We start from the raw sequence: 25,416 nt of genomic DNA, 5'->3' as shown, positions 1-25,416 counted from the left end.
CTGTTATTTTCTCTTCAGCATTTCTTTTTGCAGTGCAATAGAACACAGTGCAGGTTCTTCAGCCCACAATGATGTACTGACCTTGCTGCCGATTCTAAGACCAATCTAACCCTTCCCTCCTACTTAGCCCTCCACTTTTCTCTCATTCATGTGTCTAAGAGCTTCTTGAATGTCCCTACAATATCTGCACCTTTCTGCTGTTTTGCAGTCATTCTTGTATTTATTATTGCCATGTGCACTCTTTGTTCTGTGAGCTTTATGTGAGCAAACAATGTCATGGCATCCTGGTGAATATGACAATAAAGGAATCTGACAGAGGTTGTGTCTGACATACAGTTCAGTAAGAGATTCTCTTCCTTCCTGATACACTTAACCATTTCTTCATTATCTTCATGTTTAGAGTTTTACATATTGCTGACATTCACTACCTTCAATTCAACCAGAACTCTACAACCCAATTTTATGCTGTGGACCCCTACCATTATCCGAGGGGTCCATTTCCGCCAGGTTGGGAACCCCTGCTACAACCTGTCTCATAACCTTTCCCATGTTCCAGTTAACCACCCCAGATCTTTTCATCCTCTTTACCCAACCAAATGACTGAATACAAAACGCTTGTCCATCTCTTAAAATTCAATCCTTGATTTCAACTCATCCAACCATTGCAACCCCTTCCACAAACAAGAGAAAATCTGCAGATGCTGGAAATCCAAGCAACACACACAAAATGCTGGAGGAACTCAGCAGGCCAGGCAGCATCTATGGAAAAAAGTACAGTCGACGTATTGGGCCGAATCGTTTCGGCCCAAAGCAACCTGTTGAAGGGTTTCGGCCCAAAATATCGACAGTACCTTTTTCCTAGATGCTGCGTGGCCTGTGGAGTTCTTCCGGCATTTTGTGTGTGAAATTCCTTCCACCTCAGCTTGTTATCTCCAAGGAATCCTCGAAAATATCTCTCCCCATCACGAGTGCCACTACTCATGGACATCAGAGTTTTACATTCCCTCCCTAAGATCATAAGACCATAAGACATAGGAGCAGAATTATGCTATTCGGCCTGTCGACTCTGCTCCGCCATTCTGTCATGGCTGGATTACGTATTATCTCCCTCAACCCCATAGTCTTGCCTTCTCTCCGTAACCTTTGATGCTCTTGCTAGTCAAGAATCTATCGACCTCCTCTTTAAATATATCCAATGTCTTGGTCTGCCAGCCATCTGTGGCAATGTCTTTCACAGATTCACCATCCCCTTGCTAAAGAAATTCCCTCTCATCTGTTCCACACTCTTATTAAACAGTCCTCTCCTAATTTTACATTTACGTCTCCTCCTCTGCCACACCATTAAAGTTACTTTTTTTCATCTTTCATAGGTTTAGTGGAAAGTAATGAGGTGGTTTACCAGTTAATGGTAGTGCAGTTGCACATAGTAAATTACATAGAATACCCCATCCATTTGATGGTATTTATAGTCCACTTCAGTTCCCTCCTGTTGTGTTTATAGATAGCATAGAGAAAAGCCTTCCAGCTCACCATGATGACACATTATTTTTAAGACCAGCTTTGTTGTTTCTTCCCTTAAATCCTCCTTCCCCTATTTTTCTCGTCTTTGAGTTTCCATAGATTGTAATTCATTGGAAACTCTGGTCTTACTGATATATTCCCACCCATCAAACCACACATATACACACAAACACGAGGAAATCTGCAGATGCTGGAAATTCAAGCAACACACACAAAAACTGCTGGTGAAATCAGCAGACCAGGCAGCATCTATAGGAAGAGGTACAGTTGACGTTTCGGGCTGAGACCCTTCGTCAGGACTAACTGAAAGAAGAGATAGTAAGAGATTTGAAAGTGGGAGGGGGAGGGATGGAGCTGAGAACTGGAAAGTTGATTGGCAAAAGGGATATGAGGCTGGAGAAGGGAGAGGATCATGGGATGGGAGGCCTAGGGAAAAAGAAAGTGGGGGGGGGGAGCCCAGAGGATGGGGAAGGAGTACAGCGAGAGGGACAGAGGGAGAAAAAAGAGAGAAAAAAGGTGGGGGGGGGGGGGGATAAATAAATAAATAAATAAATAAACAAACAAACAAACAAACAAATAAATAAGGGATGGGGTATAAAGAGGAGGTGGGGCATTAACAGAAGTTAGAGAAATCGATGTTCATGCCATCAGGTTGGAGGCTACCCAGACGGAATATAAGGTGTTGTTCCTCCAACCTGAGTGTGGCTTCATCTTTACAGTAGAGGAGGCCATGGATAGATATATTAGAATGGGAATGGGATGTGGAATTAAAATGTGTGGCCACTGCCTAGAAAAGCAATAGGACCCAAGGAAAATCCTGGCAATTTTGGACAATATTTCTCCTCACCCTCTGCATGCCACCTTGGCTGAACAGAGGAGCACTTTTAGTAATAGACTAAGATGACTACGCTGCTCCAAAGAGTACTATGTGAGGTCATTCTTACTTTCATTAGGCTCTATAATGAGTCAACATACAGCTGGGGAAGTGATGACCCCCTCCTGTTAGAGTGTTTGAAGGCACTGAAGGCAGTGAGCCAGAGCTCCAATTCTGCAAGTCCGCTGGGAAAGTCGATGTCCAAGTCCGCAGGAGGCTGGATGCTGAAGACATCCTGTCCTGGGTTTGGAGGATGGTGTATGTGTGTGGTTGGATGGGCAGGAGTTAGGAATGGGGCTTGTTTTGCTGTTGTTCTGTGTTTGCCGAGCATAGTGGGCATGTTATGTCGGCACTGGAATGTTTGGCAACACTTGTGGGCTGCCCCAAACACATCCTTGGGTGTGTTGGTTGTTATTCCAAACAAGACATATCACAGTACACAACAGGAATTCTGCAGATGCTGGAAATTCAAGCAACACACATCAAAGTTGCTGGTGAACGCAGCAGGCCAGGCAACATCTCTAGGAAGAGGTACAGTCGACATTTCAGGCCGAGACCCTTCATCAGGACTAACTAAAGGAAGAGTTAGTAAGAGATTTGAAAGTGGAAGGGGGAGGGGGAGATCCAAAATGATAGGAGAAGACAGGAGGGGGAGGGATGGAGCCAAGAGCTGGACAGGTGATTGGCAAAAGGGATACCAGAGGATCATGGGACAGGAGGCCCAGGGAGAAAGACAAAGGGGGGGGGGAACCCAGAGGATGAGGAAGGGGTATAGTCAGAGGGACAGCGGGAGAAAAAGGAGAGTGAGAGAAAGAATGTGTGCATAAAAATAAATAACGGATGGGGTACGAGGGGGAGGTGGGGCATTAGCGGAAGTTAGAGAAGTCAATATTCATGCCATCAGGTTGGAGGCTACCCAGATGGAATATAAGGTGTTGTTCCTCCAACCTGAGTGTGGCTTCATCTTTACAGTAGAGGAGGCCGTGGATGGACATGTCAGAATGGGAATGGGATGTGGAATTAAAATGTGTGGCCACCAGGAGATCCTGCTTTCTCTGGCGGACAGAGCGTAGGTTTTCAGCAAAACAGTCTCCCAGTCGGTGTTGGGTGTCGCCAATATATAGAAGGCCACATCGGGAGCACCGGACGCAGTATATCACCCCAGCCGACTCACAGGAGAAGTGTCGCCTCACCTGGAAGGACTGTCTGGGGCCCTGAATGGTGGTAAGGGAGGAAGTGTAAGGGCATGTGTAGCACTTGTTCCGCTTACAAGGAAAAGTGCCAGGAGGGAGATCAGTGGGGAGGGATGGGGGGGGTAACGAGTGGACAAGGGAGTCGTGTAGGGAGCGATCCCTGCGGAAAGCCGGTGGGGGAGAGGGAAAGATGTGCTTAGTGGTGGGATCCTGTTGGAAGTTACGGAGAATAATATGTTGGACCCGGAGGCTGGTGGGGTGGTAGGTGAGGACAAGGGGAACCCTATTCCTAGTGGGGTGGCGGGAGGATGGAGTGAGAGCAGCTATGCGTGAAATGGGGGAGATGCGTTTGAGAGTAGAGTTGATGGTGGAGGAAGGGAAGCCCCTTTCTTTAAAAAAGGACATCTCCCTCGTTCTGGAATGAAAAGCCTCATCCTGAGAGCAGATGCGGCGGAGACAGAGGAATTGCAAGAAGGGGATGGCATTTTTGCAAGAGACAGGGTGAGAAGAGGAATAGTCCAGATATCTGTGAGAGTCAGTAGCACCACCATTCAGGGCCCCAGACAGTCCTTCTAGGTGAAGCGACACTTCACTTGTGAGTCGGCTGGGGTGATATACTGTGTCCGATGCTCCCGATGTGGCCTTCTATATATTGGCGAGACCCAACGCAGACTGGGAGACCGTTTCGCTGAACACCTACGCTCTGTCCGCCAGAGAAAGCAGGATCTCCCAGTGGCCACACATTTTTAATTCCACATCCCATTCCCATTCTGACATGTTCATCCACGGCCTCCTTTACTGTAAAGATGAAGCCACACTCTGGTTGGAGGAACAACACCTTATATTTCATCTGGGTAGCCTCCAACCTGATGGCATGAACATTGACTTCTCTAACTTCCGCTAATACCCCACCTCCCCCTCGTACCCCATCTGTTATTTATTTTTATACACACATTCTTTCTCTCAGTCTCCTTTTTCTCCCTCTGTCCCTCTGACTATACCCCTTGCCCATCCTCTGGGTCCCCCCCGCTCCGTCTTTCTTCCCGGACCTCCTGTCCCATGATCCTCTCATATCCCCTTTGCCAATCACCTGTCCAGCTCTTGGCTCTATCCCTCCCCCTCCTGTCTTCTCCTACCATTTCCGATCTCCCCCTCCCCTTCCCCCTCCCACTTTCAAATCTCTTACTATCTCTTCTTTCAGTTAGTCCTGACGAAGGGTCTTGGCCTGAAACGTCGACTGTACCTCTTCCTAGAGATGCTGCCTGGCCTGCTGCATTCACCAGCAACTTTGATGTATGTCACAGTACTGTATTTTACACTGTTCACGTGACAAATAAACTTAAATCTTGAATCTTGAGAAGATGATTGTGAACAAGTAGCCTCATCCATTGTTCTCATCTGAATCTGGGGACACCTAGGCCTGGCTGATTAGCTCTGACTAAAGGTAGTTGAACACCCGAACTACCTGAGTAAATAGGGCTAAATGGAAAAGTCATGCTGTTGGTATCTGTGATGCCGAGATGACATCTGAGTGCTATCAATGTCAGATTGGAAACCTCTGCTTCTAAACTGTAATAGTCATTTGAATCACTGTGCAGATTAAGACAAAGTGCATTGGTTAAACTGATAGATGGAGAACTCAAAGAAATCCGATACTTCTGTGATCCACTTTTCATTTCCAGGAACAAACTGTTCCAATACAATATTTCAATGTCTACTGGGATGAGGGACGAGCGAGAAAGAGGAAGAGAAAGGGATGGTGAGCAGAGAGAGAGGAAGGACCACATGGACAAAAAAGTAAAAACAGTGAAACTTAAAGGTGAAGCAAGAAGACAAGGATGAAAACTTCAAACATAGTCTTAAACGGAACAGGGAAGAATGCAGACCAGAGGGACAGAGAGGGAGCGAGACAGTCTGTCTGACAGAGTGGCTTATGGATGGCGTGGATTAATCATTTATTCTTTTCCACATGTTCTGGCACTTAAGCAATACTCCACATTCTACAAATAATTACATCTGTTATTTTCTTTATGATAGTTTTGTCGGTTCACACCCAATCACTGAGCTGCATTACAACTGCCCTGGTGATGGAGGGGACCCAATTATTTCTGCATTTGCTGCTGGCTATCTAAAGCAGGTCGGCTGTGTGACTGTGTGAACATACTAAGCAAAGACATTACGCAGGTATAGAACAGAGTCAGTCTCAGCTCATTGAGATTGTGTGTGTGTACTGGAAGGAGCTGTATGTATGAAGCTGGATGAAAATTAGTAATTTTTCATAGAACACAATCCTGAGTGACAGGTATCATAGTTCAAGCGAGCTGCTAACGTCGCAGCGTGATTTCTGAAGTGATTGTCATCTAATTGACTTAATTCATGAAATTAATCCATAAGGTTGAGCTCATTTTTTTTTGGCACATTATTTAGTTTGACACCATAATTTGACATGTAAACTTTTGGCTCAGAGGAAATATATCTCACAGAAAAGCATAAGTTTTAAAATATACAGTACTACTTAAATTAACGCGGAAGCTGCCAGAACATTGATAGTGTTGACCTAAAGTCCTACAATTAGTGTGAAAAATATCACATAAGTTTTTTATATCTCCTAAAATCTGTGTTCTGACCTATTGTCTGTTACTTGGCTTCACAAGGTCTGTTCATTCCAGCAAGCTCAGGCAATAGTTTAAGATTAGTAGCTTCAGCAGTTCTCATGCTGTTGGCATTTTGACTTAGCAACAGAAAAAAAGATCAAATAAAAAGTTGTGAAGCTTTTCAAATGGCGAGTAGGCTTGATTACTGGTGGAAGGTCATTGTCAACAATGTGAACAATGGTTTGTCTGTCTAGCAACTCACAACACAGTAAAATGCCCCTAGCAAAAATTTAATCATCCAAAATCTTATGTTGAGCCATCTAAGGAAATATTGTAATGGATGACCAGAATTCTGGCTAAGAGGCTGGTTTGCTTTGAGAGAAAGATGTGGAAGTTTAAAGCTAGGTCTAGAGCTAGGCAGGAATGCACACCACCGAAGGTTAGATGAAGGAATTTTGGAGATACACAAGGGGCTAGAAAAGAGGAGAGGAGATTTCACAGATGGCTGTGAGGCTGCAGGATGGTGGTGAAGTAGTGTAGCATTTCCTTTCTCCCTCCCACAAACTTTTTGTTCGGTTCTGGGCCTGTAAACCAGTTTTCCCTTTGTCACAGAGGCATATGAGCCTGCAGGTGCCAGAATCTGGGGAAACAGACAACCTGCTGGAGGAACTCAGTACACTGGGCAGCATCTGTAGCAGGAAAGGAATCATCGATATTTCAGGTTAAATCCCTGCATCAGGTCTAAGGGTCTGATATAGAGCTATCTCCCCTCTCCACTCCTAGTCCCGAGGCAGGTTTTTGATCTGAAGCACTATCAATTACTTTCCCCTCACAGATGGTGCTCAACCCACTGAGTTCTTGTTGAAGAAGTTTACCATACTTATTTTCACTTATCATTTGCCATTACCATTAGATTAGATTATGAGGACACGCAGCCCTCTTTTATTGTTATTTAGTAATGCATGCATTAAGAAATGATACAATGTTTTTCCAGAACGATATCACAGAAACACAAGACAAACCAAGACTGAAAAACTGACAAAATCCACATAATTGTAACATATAGTTACAACACTGCAAAGCAATACCGTAATTTGATAAAGAACAGACCGTGGGCACGGTAAAAAAAAGTCTCAAAGTCTCTCGAAAGTCCCATCATCCTACTCAGACGGTAGAAGGAAGAAAAACTCTCCCTGCCATGAGCTTCCAGTACCACAAACTTGCCGATGCAGCACCCTGGAAGCACCCGACCATAGCCGACTCTTGAGTCCGTCTGAAAACTTCAAGCCTCCGACCAGCCCTCCGACACCAAGCACCGAGCACCATCTCTGCCGAGCGCTTCGACCCTGGCCCCAGCAACAGGCGATAGGCAAAGCCGAGGATTTGGGGCCTTCCCCTCCGGAGATTCTCTATCACACAGTAGCAGCGGCAGCGAAACAGGCATTTCAGAAGTTTCTCCAGATGTTCCTCCGTGCTTCTCACGTCTGTCTCCATCAAATCAGGATTGTGCACGATACCTACTTACAAATACGATATCATTTTGGAGCGGCCATAAAAGCTGCTTTCCTTCCACAGCTGTAGCCCTTGGTTTACATGATGAAATTTAATTGAGGAGTTTATTATATCTATTCAAAGGGGGAAGGATTTGCAAAAAGGAGAAAACCTTTGCAAAAATCAAAGGTCTTATTTTCTGATATCTGGGAAATGTTGAAATAAGTTTTTTTTTCTCTCTTTGTGCTTTTCAAATGGCTTCCATATGGGAGGTTCAAGAGTTTTCCCTTGGTTAAAGGAAATGTTTTTTCTTCCCATCCCCCATGCTTGGCAGGCTTCTAAAGGATGCTAGCGAGATCAGGCTCCTGAGCACAATTATAACAAGTTACATTGCAACATAGAGCATCACTTGCCTTCTGAGCAGATCATTGAGTCACATACGCAGAGTTTGGTGAATGTTTTGGTCTTTGTGAACTTTGGTCCGCAGAGTTTGCTCCCATTTACACTAATCCCACTTTATCATCGTGGCACTGCCATCAACAATCTACAGATTCTTGTGCTCCCCTACACATCGGGAATAACTTACAGTAGCCAATTATCCCACCAACCTGCATATCTCCGGAATGTGGGACAAAACCGGTATACTGGACGTTTAATTTCTAATTTCTTCTTAGAATGTTGATATCACTGGCAACCTGCATCAACGATTGCTCCTTAATCACTTGCTTAGGCCAGTTCGGAGGGAGAGAAAACCTTGCTGATTTTAGGGTTGCTGTTGCTGGCACGAATAGCTCCGTGCTTATGTTTATGGCAAGCTGGATTCCTTGAAGGATATTACAGTGCCAGATGATGTTTTAATGTAAATGGAAGCACCTGGGGCTAAAGAGAACTGCCTCACAGGACATGGAGATATCTGCTCCATTCACCAAACTTCTTACAGCGATCCCACACAGAAAGTGTTGATAATGTGTTCACTATTATATGGCTTGCTTGAGGCTAACAATGTAAACAGCTGAAAGTAGATGCTGGATAAATACATCAGGGAGAAAGCCACATAATGGGGCAAGCTGAGGGGAGGAAGGAGCTTAAAAATCTGATATTTCTTGTTAGCATGTTTCTCTAAGGAAAAAAGTAATTCCATTAAAACTTCATTTAAATTAAAATATTACATCAGTTAAATATGCAAGGTTAGAAATAATGAGGTGAAGAAGATTTACAATCATCTATTTTCACTATCCACAGTTTTCAAATGATAATATTATAAACGAGCTGCTGACTAATAAGTATAATTAATCACTGTCAATTCATCTGCAGCAGACCCAGTCATGAGATGAGGAAATCCCAGAATAAGGAGGGTGGAAAATCACCTGCTCCTTGTGAGCTGCACAGCTTACCACATGCTATATCTCAAAATATTCATATACTCTTTCCCAAGATGCTGTTTTCTTGAGGAATGAATCAACTCTATCTGCCTCTGTTAGTCCCAGAAGGAGCCTGCCCCATGCACTGACAGCTCAGTGACGGGAAAGCTGTTTCTACGGATTAGTTTCGAACAACCCCCACTTGGCCCAATCTAACATGTGCCTGCTCATTAAGGAGAAGGACGTCAGAGCTGGACTCTCAGGTCAAATAGAAGGAAAGCTCCATCTACTCGGCATCAACCCTTCAACAGCAGTACCCATTGCATCAGTTTAATAACTTCCACTTCTGCATGAGCCTCCTCTGGGTCAGGCCAGCTTACACACAAATGAGCAATTTTGTGCTCCACACTTAAGTTAGGAATTCATTGCACTGACAACCCTAACAACTGCAAAATAGAGGGGACTTTCTTCACATCAGCTGAACTCAGGTCGTAGAGGTGAAAGGAACAATTGAATTATGAACCAAACTCTCTTTCACATGGAACTTACTAAGCTCCACAAAACACAGACCTTTTGTAAAACTAAGCACGGGCACATACCACACGGCCATGCCAAAAGCACCTTGGTCAAAGTTAGCTCCTATCCTAATAGCAGACAGTGCGAAAAGTTCACATTCATAGACTGCCATGTCCTCTTAGTCTGTTAACTGTAAGCAATTACTGTATATTGAAATCTCCCTTGTGTTCATTGTTAGAATTGCCCAGACTTTCAATTCTTGACTTTTCACATGCTATGCTCTTAAATAATTTAATCTCTCAACAATGAAATCTATGCAAACTAATTGAAGGAAACACTAAATGTAGCATTGCTTGCTGTTCCCTTTATGAATTACCTCCAGGGTAAAATCCCAAGTGAATAAGTCAGTCATGTGGTATGAAATAAAGATGTAGACACCAGGAGTACAAAGGTTTGATCCCTTTTTCCTGTACTGGGTAAGCTGGCAAGAACTAGAATCACTAAAGTGCAGAACAAGGCCCATCAGCCCATAGAAGGTGATTTAGGTCTCTGCAAGAGGGACCCGACAGCTCCCTTTCCCAATAATTTTCACACTAACCCCAGATTCTAATCACTCTGCAAGTATTGCTTTGACGTCAGGCATGTGAGCTATCTTGTGAACAAGCACCAACTTAATCTACTTCAACCACCTTTGAGGCAGTGAGTTCCGGATCTCACTGATTTCATTAAATAAATTGTGCAAAAAGAAACCAAAAATAGCGAGGAAGTGTCCATGTGTTCATTGTCCATTGATGGCGACTGGAAAGAAGCTGTTCTTAAAACTTTGGGTCTTTATGTGCTTGAAAACAAAAATACCAGCATATACTTACAATGTAAACTGAATTACAAATAAAAAGTGGTTTAACGTTTTTAATCAAAGAACAACTCCATTACTGACGTGTGATACAGCCATCACGAAGGTAAAACTAGAAGAACATGTCATTTTCACCTGTGGTTTATTTATTCACTTGGCTGACCTAATGAGCTTACAAGACAAAGTCTGAATAGTTTTGTTTTCTTGTGGAGTGTACAGTACAGAAACAGACCATCTGGCCCAACAGGATCAATGCCAATATTTGTGCTCCACATTCGCCATCTCCCTCATTACTTCATTTCATCCATTCAACATGACCTATTGATCCTTTGTCCCCCTGTGCACTTAACAAACTTCCTCTTAGAATACATCAGCATTGTTTGTCTGAAGAATGAATGCATGTGCTTATTACACTCAACCTCTCACATCCAACCTCTGCATGAAGTAGAATTTCCAAATACCAGGAGGGGTGCAGAATAAACACAAGAAATTCTGCAGATGCTGGAGAATCAGAGCAACACACACAAAATGCTGGAGGAAGTCAGCAGGCCAGGCAACACCTATGGAAATGAATAAGCAATCAATGTTTCGAGCTGAGACCCTTCATCAGGATTGAAGGTTTATGCTGCTTCCTTTCAACCAATTTATAAAATATCTTTACTGATATGATGAAATGCAGGATGAGCTTGCTTGTGCTTGTCTTTGATTTGCTTTTGATGGGATCAGTTCTAATACAATCTGATTGGATTCTTAGTATTACATGAATTGCAACTTGGCATTAGTCCAGTGTTGGACACCCATTCGCCAACAGCTCCATTTCCTTTGATGCGATATTGTCTTTTCAGAAGTACATAAATGACTCATCAAAGAACTCTGATAAATCCAAGCATCTAATGTGAGATAAAACTAGGAAGATGCTCAAAAGATTCAGCATGGTCAGGTGGCATTTGTGGAACGAGATTGGAGTATTTCCATCATCTTCGTTTTATTTCAGATTTCCAACTTCTGCAGTTGTTTCTTTTTCAATATCTGATAGGATGCCTTGTTCAAAGCTCCTTCACCAATAAAGAAAACAATTGATCTTAAATCACTGCTTGGTTATAGGTCTTAGTCAGACTTATAGAATTATACTGCACAGAATTTTGGATCACTATATCTATGATTCAAAGTACATTTGCTATCAAAGAATGTATGCAGTATACAACCCTGATATTTGTTCTAAACTGTGATCTTTCTGCTCATCTACATTAATCCCACATGCCTGCACTAGGTCCATAATCTTCTCTGCCTTGTGTGTTCAACTACTATCAGATTATCTCTCAGGCATGATCTGGGTCCATTCCCTCATTTGCCAGCAAATTCCAGATATCAGTAAACTTGAAATCCCTTTAAAACTACTTCCTCGCACCTTAATCCTATGCTCACTTGTTTTTGATATCCCTACTGCAGATTAGAAGGTTGGGACTACCTGTATCTCTGACACATCCCCATCAGGTCACCCCACAGCTTCCTTTTGATTCCGCCAAACATGCTCGTCCTGGCCAATCTAAAGTCCTCCTATCTAGATAACATCCTGGTAAATCTCCTCTGCTCTCTTGCCAGTACAACCATATGCTTCTTATAATCTGGCGACCAGAACTGCAAACAATCTTCCAAAAGCAGTCCAACCAGTGTTTGCTAAAGTCAAAATTAGAATCAGAATCAGGTTCAGGTTCATTAGTCTCTGACATATGTCATAAAATTTACTGTTTTGCGGCAGCAGCGCAGTACAATATAAATTATAGGAAGAAATACATTAAAAAATTAAACAAGTAGAGCAAAAAGAGAGCAAAAATAGTGAGGTACTGTTCAGAGATCTAATGGTGAAGGGGAAGAATCTCATACTAAAACATTGAGCATCTGTCTTCAGGCTCCTGTACCTCCTCCTTGATGGTAGTAATGAGAAGGGGGCATGTCCTCGGTGGTGGGGAATCCTTAATGCTGTGTGCCATCTTTTTGAGACATGGCCTTTTGAAGATTACCTCGGTGCTGAGGAGGCCCGTGCCCATGATGGAGCTGGCTGATTTTACAACCCTCCGCAGCGCTTCCTGATCCTGTGCAGTGGGCCCTCCGTACCAGGTGGTGTTGCAACCAATGAGGATGCTCTCCGCAGCACGTCTGCAGAAATTTGCTGGAGTCTTTGGTGACCGGACAAATCTCCTCACACTCCTAATGCAGTAGCTGCTGGTGTGCCTTTTTAAGTTGCAGCATAACAATGCAGCTGTTGTATTATCTGCCCTGATCTATGAAGGCAAGCTTTCTTCATCACCCTATCTACCTATGTGGCCTCTTGCATAAAACTATGAACTTGAACCCGAAGGTGCCTCAATTCTTTAGAACTTTACCATTTATTCTATATGTCCTTTCCCTAGCTGACTTCCCAAAATTCATTACTGGGTTAAATTGCATCAGTCAATGTTCTGTCCATCATTCCATCTCTACTAATAGACAATAGGTGCAGAAGTAGGCCATTCAGCCCTTCGAGCCAGCACCGCCATTCACTGTGATCATGGCTGATCATCCACAATCAGTGTCCAGTTCCTGCCTTATCCCCATAACTTTTGATATTAAAGGTTATCAGTATCCATTTCCTGCCTTATCCCCATAACATTTGATATTAAAGGTTATAACCCTTAATAACCTGCTATGACTTAGACAATCTCCATCTCTAAAACACCATCAATTTGTGTGTCATTGCAAACTTACCAATCAGTATCATTGATATATTTCACACACAACAAAGGTTCAGCACCGATTGCCGCAGTACACCATTGGTCAGAGACCTTCAATCAGAAAAGCAATCATGTACCACCGTCTTCTGCTTCCTATCACTAAACCAACCTTGGATCCAGTTAGCCAGCTCACCTTGTGACTTAACCCTCCCTACCAGCCCAACACATGGACCTTACAAATACCGTACCTTACTAAAGTCCATATTGACAACACCTACCATCCTACCTTCATCAATCTCCCTCGTGTTTTTTTTTTGTATAGACAATTAAAGTTATGTCTTAGGGTTAAACTCCAGCTGAGACGCCAGTGTAATACTGACGGAGCGCCACACTGTCAGATATGTTGCCTTTCAGACGAATTGTTAAATTGAGGCCATAGCTGTCTTTGGGCAGATACTAAACAATCCATGGCACTCTTCATAGAGGAGCCAGGAAGTTGCCTCTGGTGTTCTAGTCAATAGTTATCCCTGCACAAACATCACTGAAAAACGTGGCTGTTTATGGATTTATAGATGTGCATTGGAGAAGGTCCAGAGGAGCTTCATGAGAATGATCCCAGGAATGAAAGGGTTAATGTGTGAGATGTGCTTGATGGCTGTGGGCCTGTGCTCACTGGAATTTCAAAGAATGGGGGTGAGGAGAGATCTCACTGAAACCAATGGAATATTGAAAAGCGCAGATAGAGTGGATGTGGGGAGGATGTTTCCAATGGTCAGAGTCTAGGACCAGATGGCATAGCCTTAGAATACGAGGATATCCCTTTAGGACAGAAATGAGGAGGAATTTTGTTAGCCAAAGGGTGGTGAATCTGTGGAATTCATTGCTACAAATGGCTGTGGAGGCCATGTTATCGGGTATTTAAAATAGAGGTTGATAGGTTCTTGGTTAGTAATGTGCCAAAGGTTACTGGGAGAAGGTAGGAGAATAGGGTCGAGAGGGATAATAAATCAGCCATAATCAAACTGAGCCAAATGACCTAATTATGTTCCTATATCTTATGGGTTTATAATATTTATCATTTGTTGAACATGCCAATATCCTTTGATTGTAGGACAGTGCCCTTTGTGTATTACCTGTAATGTTTCTGACACTCCAACAGTCAGAAGTATGTTGGAGTATGTATCAGAGCCACATAAATTTGGCAAAGGGGCAGCAGATTAGGACAGTTTACATTTGACCAAAGAACAAGTGGTACCGACATCAGTACTGGGATAGGACAGAATTGTACAGATGCACAAGAACTTAATAAAAACAAGAACATGTGGGCAGGCAATAAGATTTATTAAATAGACTTTAAACTAAAATGGGTGGGGGAAATTGCCAGAAATTACTGAACAAAGAACAGTCAGGCAAAGAGAGCAAACAATAATATAAATGAAAAGAATATTGTAATAGTAAGTTAAAAGGCATAAGGGGTAAAACTATTATGCAAATCAAATGGAGAAGAATAATATTCAGATAGGTTTAATCAAAACCTAATGTAAGAAACCGGTTTTCAATTAGTATTGGGGCATTGAAACTAAGTGGGGTTTAGTGCCCCTCAAAAGAATTCAAATTATAATGGCAATAATTGTAGGAAGAATCAGAACATATTAAAAATGAAATATTGCCAGTCATAACACACACAGGAAGGAAAAATAGCTGGACAATTTTAATGGTATCAAAAGAAAAAAATATATTGTAACAATAAAATCCATATGGATAATGTTAACTTGTAAGAAGGGATCCATCATTTCAACAGATTGTTGTTGTTCGTCCATCGTCGTCGATGAAGACCTCAACACCATTAATGATGATGATGGTGTCGAGACTAGCGTATGATTTGGATTTAAGTGAGGGAGAGTTGCACAGCGTCAGCCTCACTCTCTCTTCCCAATTCCCATCTGGATCCAGTGGCAAGACAAGATTTGAGATGGCTGGAGATGGGACTAGGCGCAGTGGATGTCCAGGACATCCTCTCTGTCTTGTCATGCTCTACGCATTCCACAATGCTTGCAGAGACTGCCTTCTTGACTGTTAGACCTTCTATTGGTCTCGTCCACTCAATCCGCCGGAGTCTGTCTTCACATGCTGGGATAGACAACTCCCTATCTCACCGAGGGTTTGAGACCCGTCGGCTACCCTCACCTGGTTTAGCCGGATTGTCGAGGCCGTTGCCCGGGGTGTGGCCGCTGTCGCATGCAAACAGCTACGGGGAGCCACAGGTGAGAGCTGAGTGCCAGGTGGGGACCAAAGGTGGACAAACCACCTGTAAGGGACGCAACATGTTCCCCCAGCAGAGGTGCCACCCCTCCCTGACACCCCATACACCCCTTCCCTGTTCCAATAGATATGTACCATAAGACATCAATATAGAAGGGGATTGGAGGAAGGAATACGCAGGCAAGTCTCTGAAGTGAGTAGCTGGCCTGGAATGATAAAGGTGATGGGGGTCAGCTACGTCTATGTACTTTGTCAGGGGGTATTAATGTAGGAGAACAGGTGATGAGATTTTACTGTTTATTCGAAATTTACTCTGCGTTTCAATGCATGAGGAGTCCAATGGGAGAGAATGAGGAAAGTATTGTGGAATCTTGTAATAAATAATGTACTAGAACCAGTAAGAGTGGGAGAGCATTTTAGTGGCAGGAATCACAATTTGGTAAGGTTCAGAATTTCAACTATGAGTGATACAGGCTGGGAAAAATCAAAAGGCAATAGATTATAAAAGCAATTAGAAGTAATGATGGAACCAATGGGGTGAAAATTTTGGGGAAAGTAAGTGAGTTTTAAGAGATATGAAGTCCTTAAAAGCATGAGAGATAAAGATTGAGAGAAGTGTATTTTTAATGCAAAGAGAAACAAGGGAGTAATTATGGGGCACCTGAATAAACAAAGAAATGCAGGGAAGATTGAAATGTCAAAAGAAGACCAAAAAGCATTTAATTATTAAAGTTAATCAGGAGAAAAGAGAATAACAAAAACTTTAGAGACCACTCAAATTCTTCAGAAATGCTTTGGATTTCCAGCATCTGCAGAATTTCCCATTTTTAAATTTTATATTGTTATTGATGGGTATGAAGAACAATATTAGACACAAATAATAGATTTAAAAGTAAAAATACAGTGCCACTCAACAATGGACACGTTAAATCATGAGTAATGCACAAAGAAAGTTTAGAAATATTGACTATTTCCCCTCAGTTATTTCTAAAGAAATTAATACCTTAGCTGTGGATGGATTTCGGGAGAGTATCTCTTTGCATTTCGGAAGGAAGTGAGAGAGGTTTCACTAAAATCATTAAGACACTAGAATCATTGTAGCACAGTATGTGGCCTTTCAGCTTATCTAGTAATAGTACAATCACTCAAGTTAAGTATCACGTTCTCCAAAGTGGTTTGCCTATTAGTGGGTCCTCAGGTGGCTGTGAAGACCAGTTGGGGATCCACATATCTGGCCATTAGTGTGGATTCCCTTAACAGAGAATGGCTGTGCATGACTTTGGTTGACATGACCACATGGTCTTTGACAGATCAGGACAGTGTCCAATGGCATGGAAATTCAGAAAACTGGGGGTCCTTCACCACTGTTGTAATGTGATATCATCTTCTGCCACCACCTCCACCATTGAGGTCTTGGTTGGATCGCTCTTTGTCAGAAACCTTTCCCTTAACCTTATCACCAAGTGAGATTCTACCAGGAGCGAAGCACCAGATGGCTAGACTCCAGGCAGCATTGATCTTAGGATCTCAAGAGCTTGTAAGCCCCTCCACACAGTGACAATTCTTGGAGAAGTCAACCCATCTTGTGTACTTCATATAGTGCATAGTTTCCACAAAGAAGGAGAATACTGGCAAGGAACTAATGTTCTTGAACATAAAAATGGGGATAGAATAAAACTGGGAACTATAGACTAGCCAACCAAATAATGATAGGAAAGCCAGTAGAATTGATAATGAAAGCATTAAAATGATATTAGAACAAAATATATGATTTAAAAAATAGTATAGCAGGGAAAAATAGAAAGATTTTCGCATTCAGAGATTGGGAAGAATGTGATTTGATGTTATCCAAAAGATTTGATGTACAGTTGAATACTGTAAGCACTTTAAATCACATTTTATGATGCTGTTTACATTGCAAATACATGCTGCTGTTTAGATATTTATGCACATTTTATTCCTTATCCCGTACTTTATTTAACCTCAAAGTTTATTTTCATATAATTCTTTATTCTTATAATTATTGTATATTGTTGTTTATTGTTGCACGTCGCACCAACGCATCACAGCAAATTCCTTAAACGTGTAAATGTAAATGATGTATAAAGTTGATCCTTGATCCTTGAAAGACATGAGAAGAGAAAGGCAGATATGCAGAATGGGAGTGTAAATATCACCATGAATACTCGGGCTAAGTAGTTCATGTTCGGATTCTGTATTCTATGTAAATTTATCTTTGTTCTTCTTATTCCTTTTGCAACCTTATTTTCTTCCATTATTTATATGCTTCCATTTGAGCCATGTCGTGCTTTATTGATTGGTTGGATTGGTAAATTGCAGAAGTGGTCCAACATGATTAATCTGTCATGCCCCTATGAGAACCACAATTGATTGATAGCTACACTCTACTCTAAACTTTTACTTACACATTCTCTCTTTCAAAGTGATGGACATTAAGAAAGGCAAAACATCATCATGTTAGACACTGCTCCAGAACATCTGGTTGAGACACTTGCAAGTGACTGACCCCGTAATTAAGACAATCTTAACTTGACAGAATCAAAGTTAAGTCATGTTAGCATTCCAGAGAATGTTGGAGTTTTAAGGATCATATAAAGGCCAGTTAGATCCAATGGGATATCCATTTTTGTTGGTTCAAAGTCACCTTGAAACAGCTGGAGAGTTCTTACCTTGTTACCACACATTTTGAAGTCTATGATTCAAAAACAAATGGACAAGCTTTTCTCATCTTCTACCTTGCATCTTTCAAGATCTCAGAATGTTCCAATATTTTCTATTGCTGAAAAATTATGGCTGAAATGCAGCCTTTGCTATAATATATTCAATGCACATTTAATCTGAGCATAGCAAGTGTGATTATCACCGGACAACCTACTATTAATAATGTTGATTGAGAGGGAAGTATTAGCCAGGGGAACAAGGATACCATGTGTGTTTTTCTCTAAAATAATAGCATGAATGTATTTTTTTCTATCTGTTTGAGGAGACCAACAGGGATAAAACTGAAAAAAAAAATCACCTTTAACACTCCCTTAATCGCAGCCTGATTTGGAGCACTAGTTTCTGATGTGAGGCTTGAATCCACTGCTTTCTGACTCAAACCTTAGATACTGCTCACTAATCAACATCTGAAGTAGGCTGGCTTTTCTGTGCAGTGCTGGAAAAGTCATATGGTCTCAGAGGTAAGTATAGAACTTTGGAAAGTAGGAGCTGGGCCACCTCCATCAGTCCATTTCACCATGGCTGATCCTTCATCTGGACACCATATTCCTACTCTCTTTCTTTACTACTTCCTTCTTAACTGTAGCCTTGCTTATTGTCTTGCCAGTGGACCTCCTGAGTGAGGAAATTTGCACTCAATGTAAACTGCCTGGATTTTGCCTTTCTCCAGTTCCGTCTTCCCATGTGCTTGCCATTTTCTTCACCCTACTAACAGTGACTTGATCTTCAGCCATCAAGGATCATTTAAGCTCTCCACATTATGCTACCAAACTAAGACGACAAGAACAAAGAGATAGCACTTGGAACTAATGAGTCTAAACAGGGATGTGGTAAATGTAACCCACCAGTGTATGTTTGTAATAGACAACAATGCAGCTTGAACAATAAAATGTTGTTGCGCTTTAAGTGAGAAGAGCATCTGCCTTTCCTCAGTTTTCTGATCCTGTTGCTAAATCTCAGTTATGTATTTCAGACTGTGAAACTCCAGTCATGGGAAGCATCTACCCACATTTGGCCTATCTAACCCAGTTTGTAACTTGAATACCTGGTCCAGAGGAGTTCCATGAGAATGATCCCGAGAGGAGTGTTTGATGGTTCTGGGTCTGTACTCACTGGGGTTAAGAAGAATGAGGTGGGGGGGGGGGGGATCTCATTGAAACCTGGTGAAAATTGAAAGTCCAGGATCAGAAGGCACAGCCTCAGAATAGAAGGACATCCCTTTAGAACAGAGATGAGGAAGGATTTCTTTAGCCAGAAGATGGTAAATCTGTGGAATTCATTGCCACAGATTGCTGTGGAGGCCAAGTCATTGGGTAGATTTAAAGCAGTGGTTGATAGGTTCTTGTTTAGTAAAGGTGTCAAAGGTCATGGGGAGAATGCAAGAGAATGGGTTTGAGAGGGAAAATAAATCAGCCATGATCAAATGGAAGGCAGATTCAATGGGCTGAATGGCCTAATTATGCTCCTATGTCTTATGGATGATTTTGTGTGTCGTCAGGTGACTCTATCTACCTGTACAGGTCATCCCTGGGTTGCAAACAGGTTCAGATCCTGTAAACTATTCATCATGCAAGTTCCCACATTAGCAGAAGATGACTGCAGCCTGCAGCACCGGGCAAATCTGTCTCACAAATCCTTCCAAATGTGTGTTCGTGTGTACAGACTGTACATGAGTTAGGCATTCATAACCTCGGCAGAAGGACCCGTGTAGTGAACAAAATATTGCATGGATTATTTTGAGGAAAATTAGTGGAGTTATCTTGGTATCAATACCAACATTCATCGCCTCAACTAACACCATCCATTGTCTCTTTGTTTAGTGTGCTCAAATTGGTTTTGTTTACAAATGAGTGTGATCACATGTTTGTATTATTTCATTCGCTGAGGATGTGAGAGGTGCTGTATGAGGTCAGTCATGTGCTGTATCTATCTATCTATCTATCTATCTATCTATCTATCTATCTATCTATTTATTGAGATACAGTGTGGCTCTTCAAGCCATGAAGCCCGACAATCCTCCAATTTAACCCTAGCCTAATCATAGTTCAATTTACAGTGACCAATTAACTGACCAACCGGGACGTTTTGGGACAGTAGGAGGAAACCCATGTGGTCATGGGGAGAACGTACAAGCTCCTTGCAGGCAATAGCGGGAATTGAACCCAGGTCGCCCGTGCTGTGAAGCGTTGTGCTAACCACTGCGCTACCATGCCACCCCTCTGATTTCATCACTAAAAGTGGTTTCTTGTCCTTAAATCTGTGGTTGAAGAAATGATTATTTTCACAGAGTCTTTTCTTGCATCTTAGTAGGAGCTATGATTCAAACTTCTCATGTGAAGTATATTTCTAAAGATGTTTTAACATCCTAATTTGATTTTTGACCGTATCCCCAATTTTAGTTTGTTCCCATCACACCTTATATTCCCTCTGGGTAGCCTCCAACCTGATGGCATGAACATTGACTTCTCAAACTTCCGCTAATGCCCCACCTCCCCCTTGTACCCCATCCGTTATTTATTTATATACACACATTCTTTTTCTCTCTCTCCTTTTCCTCCCTCTGTCCCCCTCACTATACCCCTTGCCCATCCTCTGGTTTTTTCCCCCCCTTCCCCTTCTCTTTCTTCCTGGGCCTCCTGTCCCATGATCCTCTCATATCCCTTTTGCCTATCACCTGTCCAGCTCTTGGCTCCACCCCTCCCCCTCCTGTCTTCTCCTATCATTTTGGATCTCCCCCTCCCCCTCCCACTTTCAAATCTCTTACTAGCTCTTCCTTCAGTTAGTCCTGACGAAGGGTCTCGGCCGGAAACATCGACTGTACCTCTTCCTATAGATGTTGCCTGGCCTGCTGCGTTCACCAGCAACTTTGATGTGTGTTGCTTTCTTTCCACTTGTTTGGGAAGAAGGCTATGACGTTGTGGTCTTTTTAGTCTTCATTCAGTCTTCACTGGAAAACGGTCCCATTCAAGCTATTTTATGAAGGCAGAAGTTCAATACCTTTTTTAGACCTGGAATAACCAAACAAAAAATCAAGTTATTGATCAAAGAAATGAATTGGGCAGACAGAGGATTGTTCTTACGAGGCAGATTATTATCTGGAGTGTACTGACTGAGAAGGAGGTTGTTGGAAGCTGATTCAGCATTAACATCTAAAAGGAAATGGGTAAACAATAGATGGAAGCTATTGATTTTCGGAGCCACAAGAAAAGGAGAGGAACTAATTTGATAATGTGTTCAAGTATCCTAGGACAAGCACAGCAGATTAATGTTGGTACTCCACCATATGCTAGCCCCCACCATCTGTGTTTTAAACTTCAAAATCAATCATTTCCACCTGCCCTGTTTTCAAATCCCTCAAGGCCTTCTCCCTCTAGAAATCTATTTAATTGCATCCGCATGCACTTTGTCTGAATTATATTTCCTGATAGCTCATCTACAAGTCATTGACTTGAGATGCGGAAGTGTTTGATCAAAGTTCTGTAAAACTTTTACCTTGTAACCCTGAGCATTTCTGAAGCAGTTTAATGCAATCTGCTTTCATGCTGGATCATTATCAATTGCTTCCATGAATAAGTCTAGTTTGTGATCCCATCTGGTGTTCAGGAACCTTTTGGTAAATTATCTATTTGTTAAAAATGCATAAACTTGCTACCATAACCCATGCTCTCATCCATAACTAGGATGAGACAGTTTGTCTATTATTTATACAGAGCACAAATGGCCCTGTGTTGCCTGCACCCACTATTACAAGGTCATCTTACTGGCATAGCAGAGGATTCATATTGCTCATCAGCAAAGGGTAAAGAGATGCTGTTTTAAGGTGCAATTTGCCTTTTCTTGCAGTTGGAAATGTCGGCAAAGGGTGATCCTCTAATCCAGTTTGAACTGTTTGCCATCACTTTTTTGGTCTTTTCCTTTAACAATGGAGACACAAGAGGCCATGGACGATGGAATCTGGAGCAAAAATGAGATCCTGAATAAACTCAGCACGCCGAGCAGCGTCTGTAGGGTGGGAGGGAAGGACTTCTCTATGTTTTGAGCCAAGACTTGAATCAACATCAGAAATTCCTTCTGTCCCCCGATGCTGTTCAACCTAGCGTGTTTCTCCAGCAGTTTGGTTTTCTCTTTCCTTCTGCTTTTACAGTATTTATCCCACCCAGCATTTCACCTTGTCTCTATAAAGCATCCATGACACATCACTAAAGAATGTGTCCACATCCTCCACCTCTGCCCCCTGTGGTTACCTTTGATCCGACTCCTCCCTTAATTCCCCTCTTGCTATTTGTGTGCTGATAACATTTCTCTTTGAGTATTCTTTGATTTTATCAGCCTGTATTTTTTATAGTTTTTTTTTGTTTTCTGTGCTGCTTTCTTTTTACTTTCCCTCCCACACTTTGTATATTGTTCTAGCCTGGGTGCCTAGAAAGGGAGTATACATTAAGAGCTCCTGGTGAAAGGGGAGGAATAATGGGATGCAGATTCCCAATCAGTTACGGAGTGATAGAGTCAGAGAGCAATATGGCACATAAACAGGACCTTTGCCTAATTTCCATACTGACCATTTCCCCACATTACGCTTAGATCTCTCTAAACCTTTCCTAATCAATTTCTCGAACTTCTGGTAATTTTTTCCCCCTCTTTTTACATTCCCCATCCTGGCTCCCCTTTTACCCTTTTTCTTCACCTCACCTGCCTCTGGTGCCCCTGCCCCTTCTTCCCTTTCTCTCATGACCCTCTCTCCTTTCCTATCAGATTCCTTCTTCTTCAGCCCTTTACCTCTTCCACCTGTCACTTCCGAGCTTCTCACTTCATCCCCCCCTTCCCCCACCCACCCACTTTTCCCTTACCTGGTTTCACCTATCACCTGCCAGCTTATACTTCCTCCCTTCCCTGCACCTTTTATTTTGGCTTCTTGCCCTTCCTTTCAAGTCCTGATGAAGGTTCTTGGCTTGAAATGTGAACTGTTTATTCCTCTCTGTAGATGCTGTCTGGCCTGCGGAGTTTCTCCAGGATTTTGTGTTTGTTGCTCTGGACTTCCAGCATCAGCAGAATTCCTTATGCAAGCCTTTCCTCTCCTTGGATGAATATGTAAATGAGCGGGTTAAGATTGGCGGAATTGTGAATAATGTAAAGGGCTATCAAAGAATACAGCAGGTTATAGATCAATTACGTACATATATGGGCAGAGAAGAGGCAGCTAGATTTTACTCTGGGCAAGTGTGAGGAATTGCACTTTGGGAGGTCAAATGGAAGGAGAAAACCATACAGGTGGGCCCCAGAATAGCATTAAGATGCAGAGCAATCTAGGAGTCCAGGTCCATGGTTCACATAAAGAAGGCATGTGAATGCCTGTCTTTATTGGTAGAGATAAGAGTAAGGACATCATGTTGCAGTTGCATAAAACTTTTGTTCAGACTAGCCTTGTCCTGCTGAAGGGTCTCAACCTGAAACATCGACTGTTTACTCTTTTCCATAGATGCTGCCCGGCCTGTTGAGTTCCACCAGCATTGTGTGTGTGTTGCTTTGGATTTCCAGCACCTGCAGATTTTCTCTTGTTAATGCTCAGACCAGCCTTGCTGTATTGTGTGCCATTCCGGTCACCCCACTATAGGAAGGATGTTGAAATTGCGGATAAAATGTGGATGGAGTTTGCCAGCCTGCTGTCTGAATTAGAGGGTTTGAGCTATAAGGAAATGTTGGACAAACCTGGGTTGTTGTCCTCAGAGCAATGGTGGCTGAGGGGCGTTTTGAAAATTATGAGAGCAGTTGATAGGGTAGATGGTTCCCCAGGGTAGAAATGAGAGGATACTTTTGAGATTAGAGAGGGGATATTTAAAGGTATCATGAGGGGCAGAGATTAGTTGGAGCCTGGAATGGGTTACCTGGGATAGTAGTGGAATTAGAGTTTTGTGGAGTTTCCAAGAGTCTTTTCTGTAGACACATGAATATGAAGGAAATGGAGGGAAATGGATAATAAATAGGAGAACATTTGGTATAAATTGGCATCCAGACTGGCAGAATGTCATGGGCTGACTGACCTGTCCAGTGCTGTACAGTTCTATTTTCTATACTCTGTGTTATCCATGTACCCACTCATTTGCCTTTTAAATGTTAATACTGTACTGGCCTCAACTACTTCTCGTTCTAAATACCCACTATCCATTGATATGAAAAGTTGCCTCCCCAGGTTGCTGTTGAATCCTTCCTCTCTGGCCTTAAATCTGTGCCAAAAAGTTTTAGATCCCCTGTCCCTAGGGGAAACATTTACCCTCTCTCCGCCCCTCACGATTCCACACATCTCCAAAAGTCACTCCTCAGTCTCCTGTGCTGGAAGGAATAAAGTCTTAGCCCACCCAGCATCTCCCCCTGACTTACATCCTCCAGTCCTGGCAACATTCTTGTAAGTCTTCTTTGCATTCTTAATGATGTCTTTCCTGTGACATGTTAACCAAAACCATACACAACACTCCAGATGAGTTGAAAACGAAAGCAGGAGCTAGTACCCCAGTGAGTGAATGGGAAGGGCCTGAACAGAGGTCCTGTTAATTGTTGAGTGGGTACAGGTGAATTTCAGGAAAGTACAGGAACTGGGACCCGGTGAGTGGAAAGGGACCTGCATTACCATGAGTTTCAGGGAAGTTGGATCTGGGCCGTACCCTCCAAATATCCGGACCTGCCTCTCAAGTTTTTTTGCACTACCTTACTTTCCCTTTTCTATTTTCTACTTATGATTTATAATTTAAAGTTTTAATATTTACTATCGAGTTGTAATCCAGGGAGTGCGAAGTCCAGAATCAAATATCGCTGTGATGATTGTATGCTCTAGTATCAATTGTTTGGCGACAATAAAGTAAAGTAAAGTTAGGAAACACGGGCACCAGTGTAGAAGGGCTGCGGGGGAACTAAAGCCACCATTATTGTCTCAGGAGCCTACAGGAACTGTGGCCCCAAGGTCGTTTCAGGCGAGAATGTCAAACATCACTTGGTCAGCCAGATGCTGAACTTTCGGGAATTGGAACGCAGATAATTGAAATTTCATGAAAGTTTCAGTATCTCACATACCGTAAGCTTTGTTTTATTTTTTGCCTCATCATACTCTGTGCTATGAATGCTATGCCACTGAGCGATTTCTGGATCTAGTACTTTATCTTTGTGTGCACATACTTAAGCTGAACCTTTGAAACCTCCCACTGCTCAGAGACTGATTTGGCACTTGCTAAATGTTTTCTCATCCAGCAAAGCTGACCTTATTCTGATTTGGAACAGAGACCCCTATTTTAAGAGGTGCACTGCGCATT

At 42.5% G+C, this 25,416-nt stretch overlaps 1 protein-coding gene across 4 annotated transcripts in view; it reads left to right on the top strand.

The window, feature by feature from the left end:
- The window catches only part of sema3h (sema domain, immunoglobulin domain (Ig), short basic domain, secreted, (semaphorin) 3H), a 233,713-nt gene that overhangs the window by 50,483 nt on the left and 157,814 nt on the right, over positions 1 to 25,416 (top strand). The window lies entirely within an intron of this gene.

The sequence above is a fragment of the Mobula birostris genome, chromosome 16 (genome assembly GCF_030028105.1).
Source record: "Mobula birostris isolate sMobBir1 chromosome 16, sMobBir1.hap1, whole genome shotgun sequence".
In the NCBI taxonomy this organism is placed as follows: domain Eukaryota; kingdom Metazoa; phylum Chordata; class Chondrichthyes; order Myliobatiformes; family Myliobatidae; genus Mobula; species Mobula birostris.
This window is presented reverse-complemented; position numbering and strand designations above follow the sequence as displayed.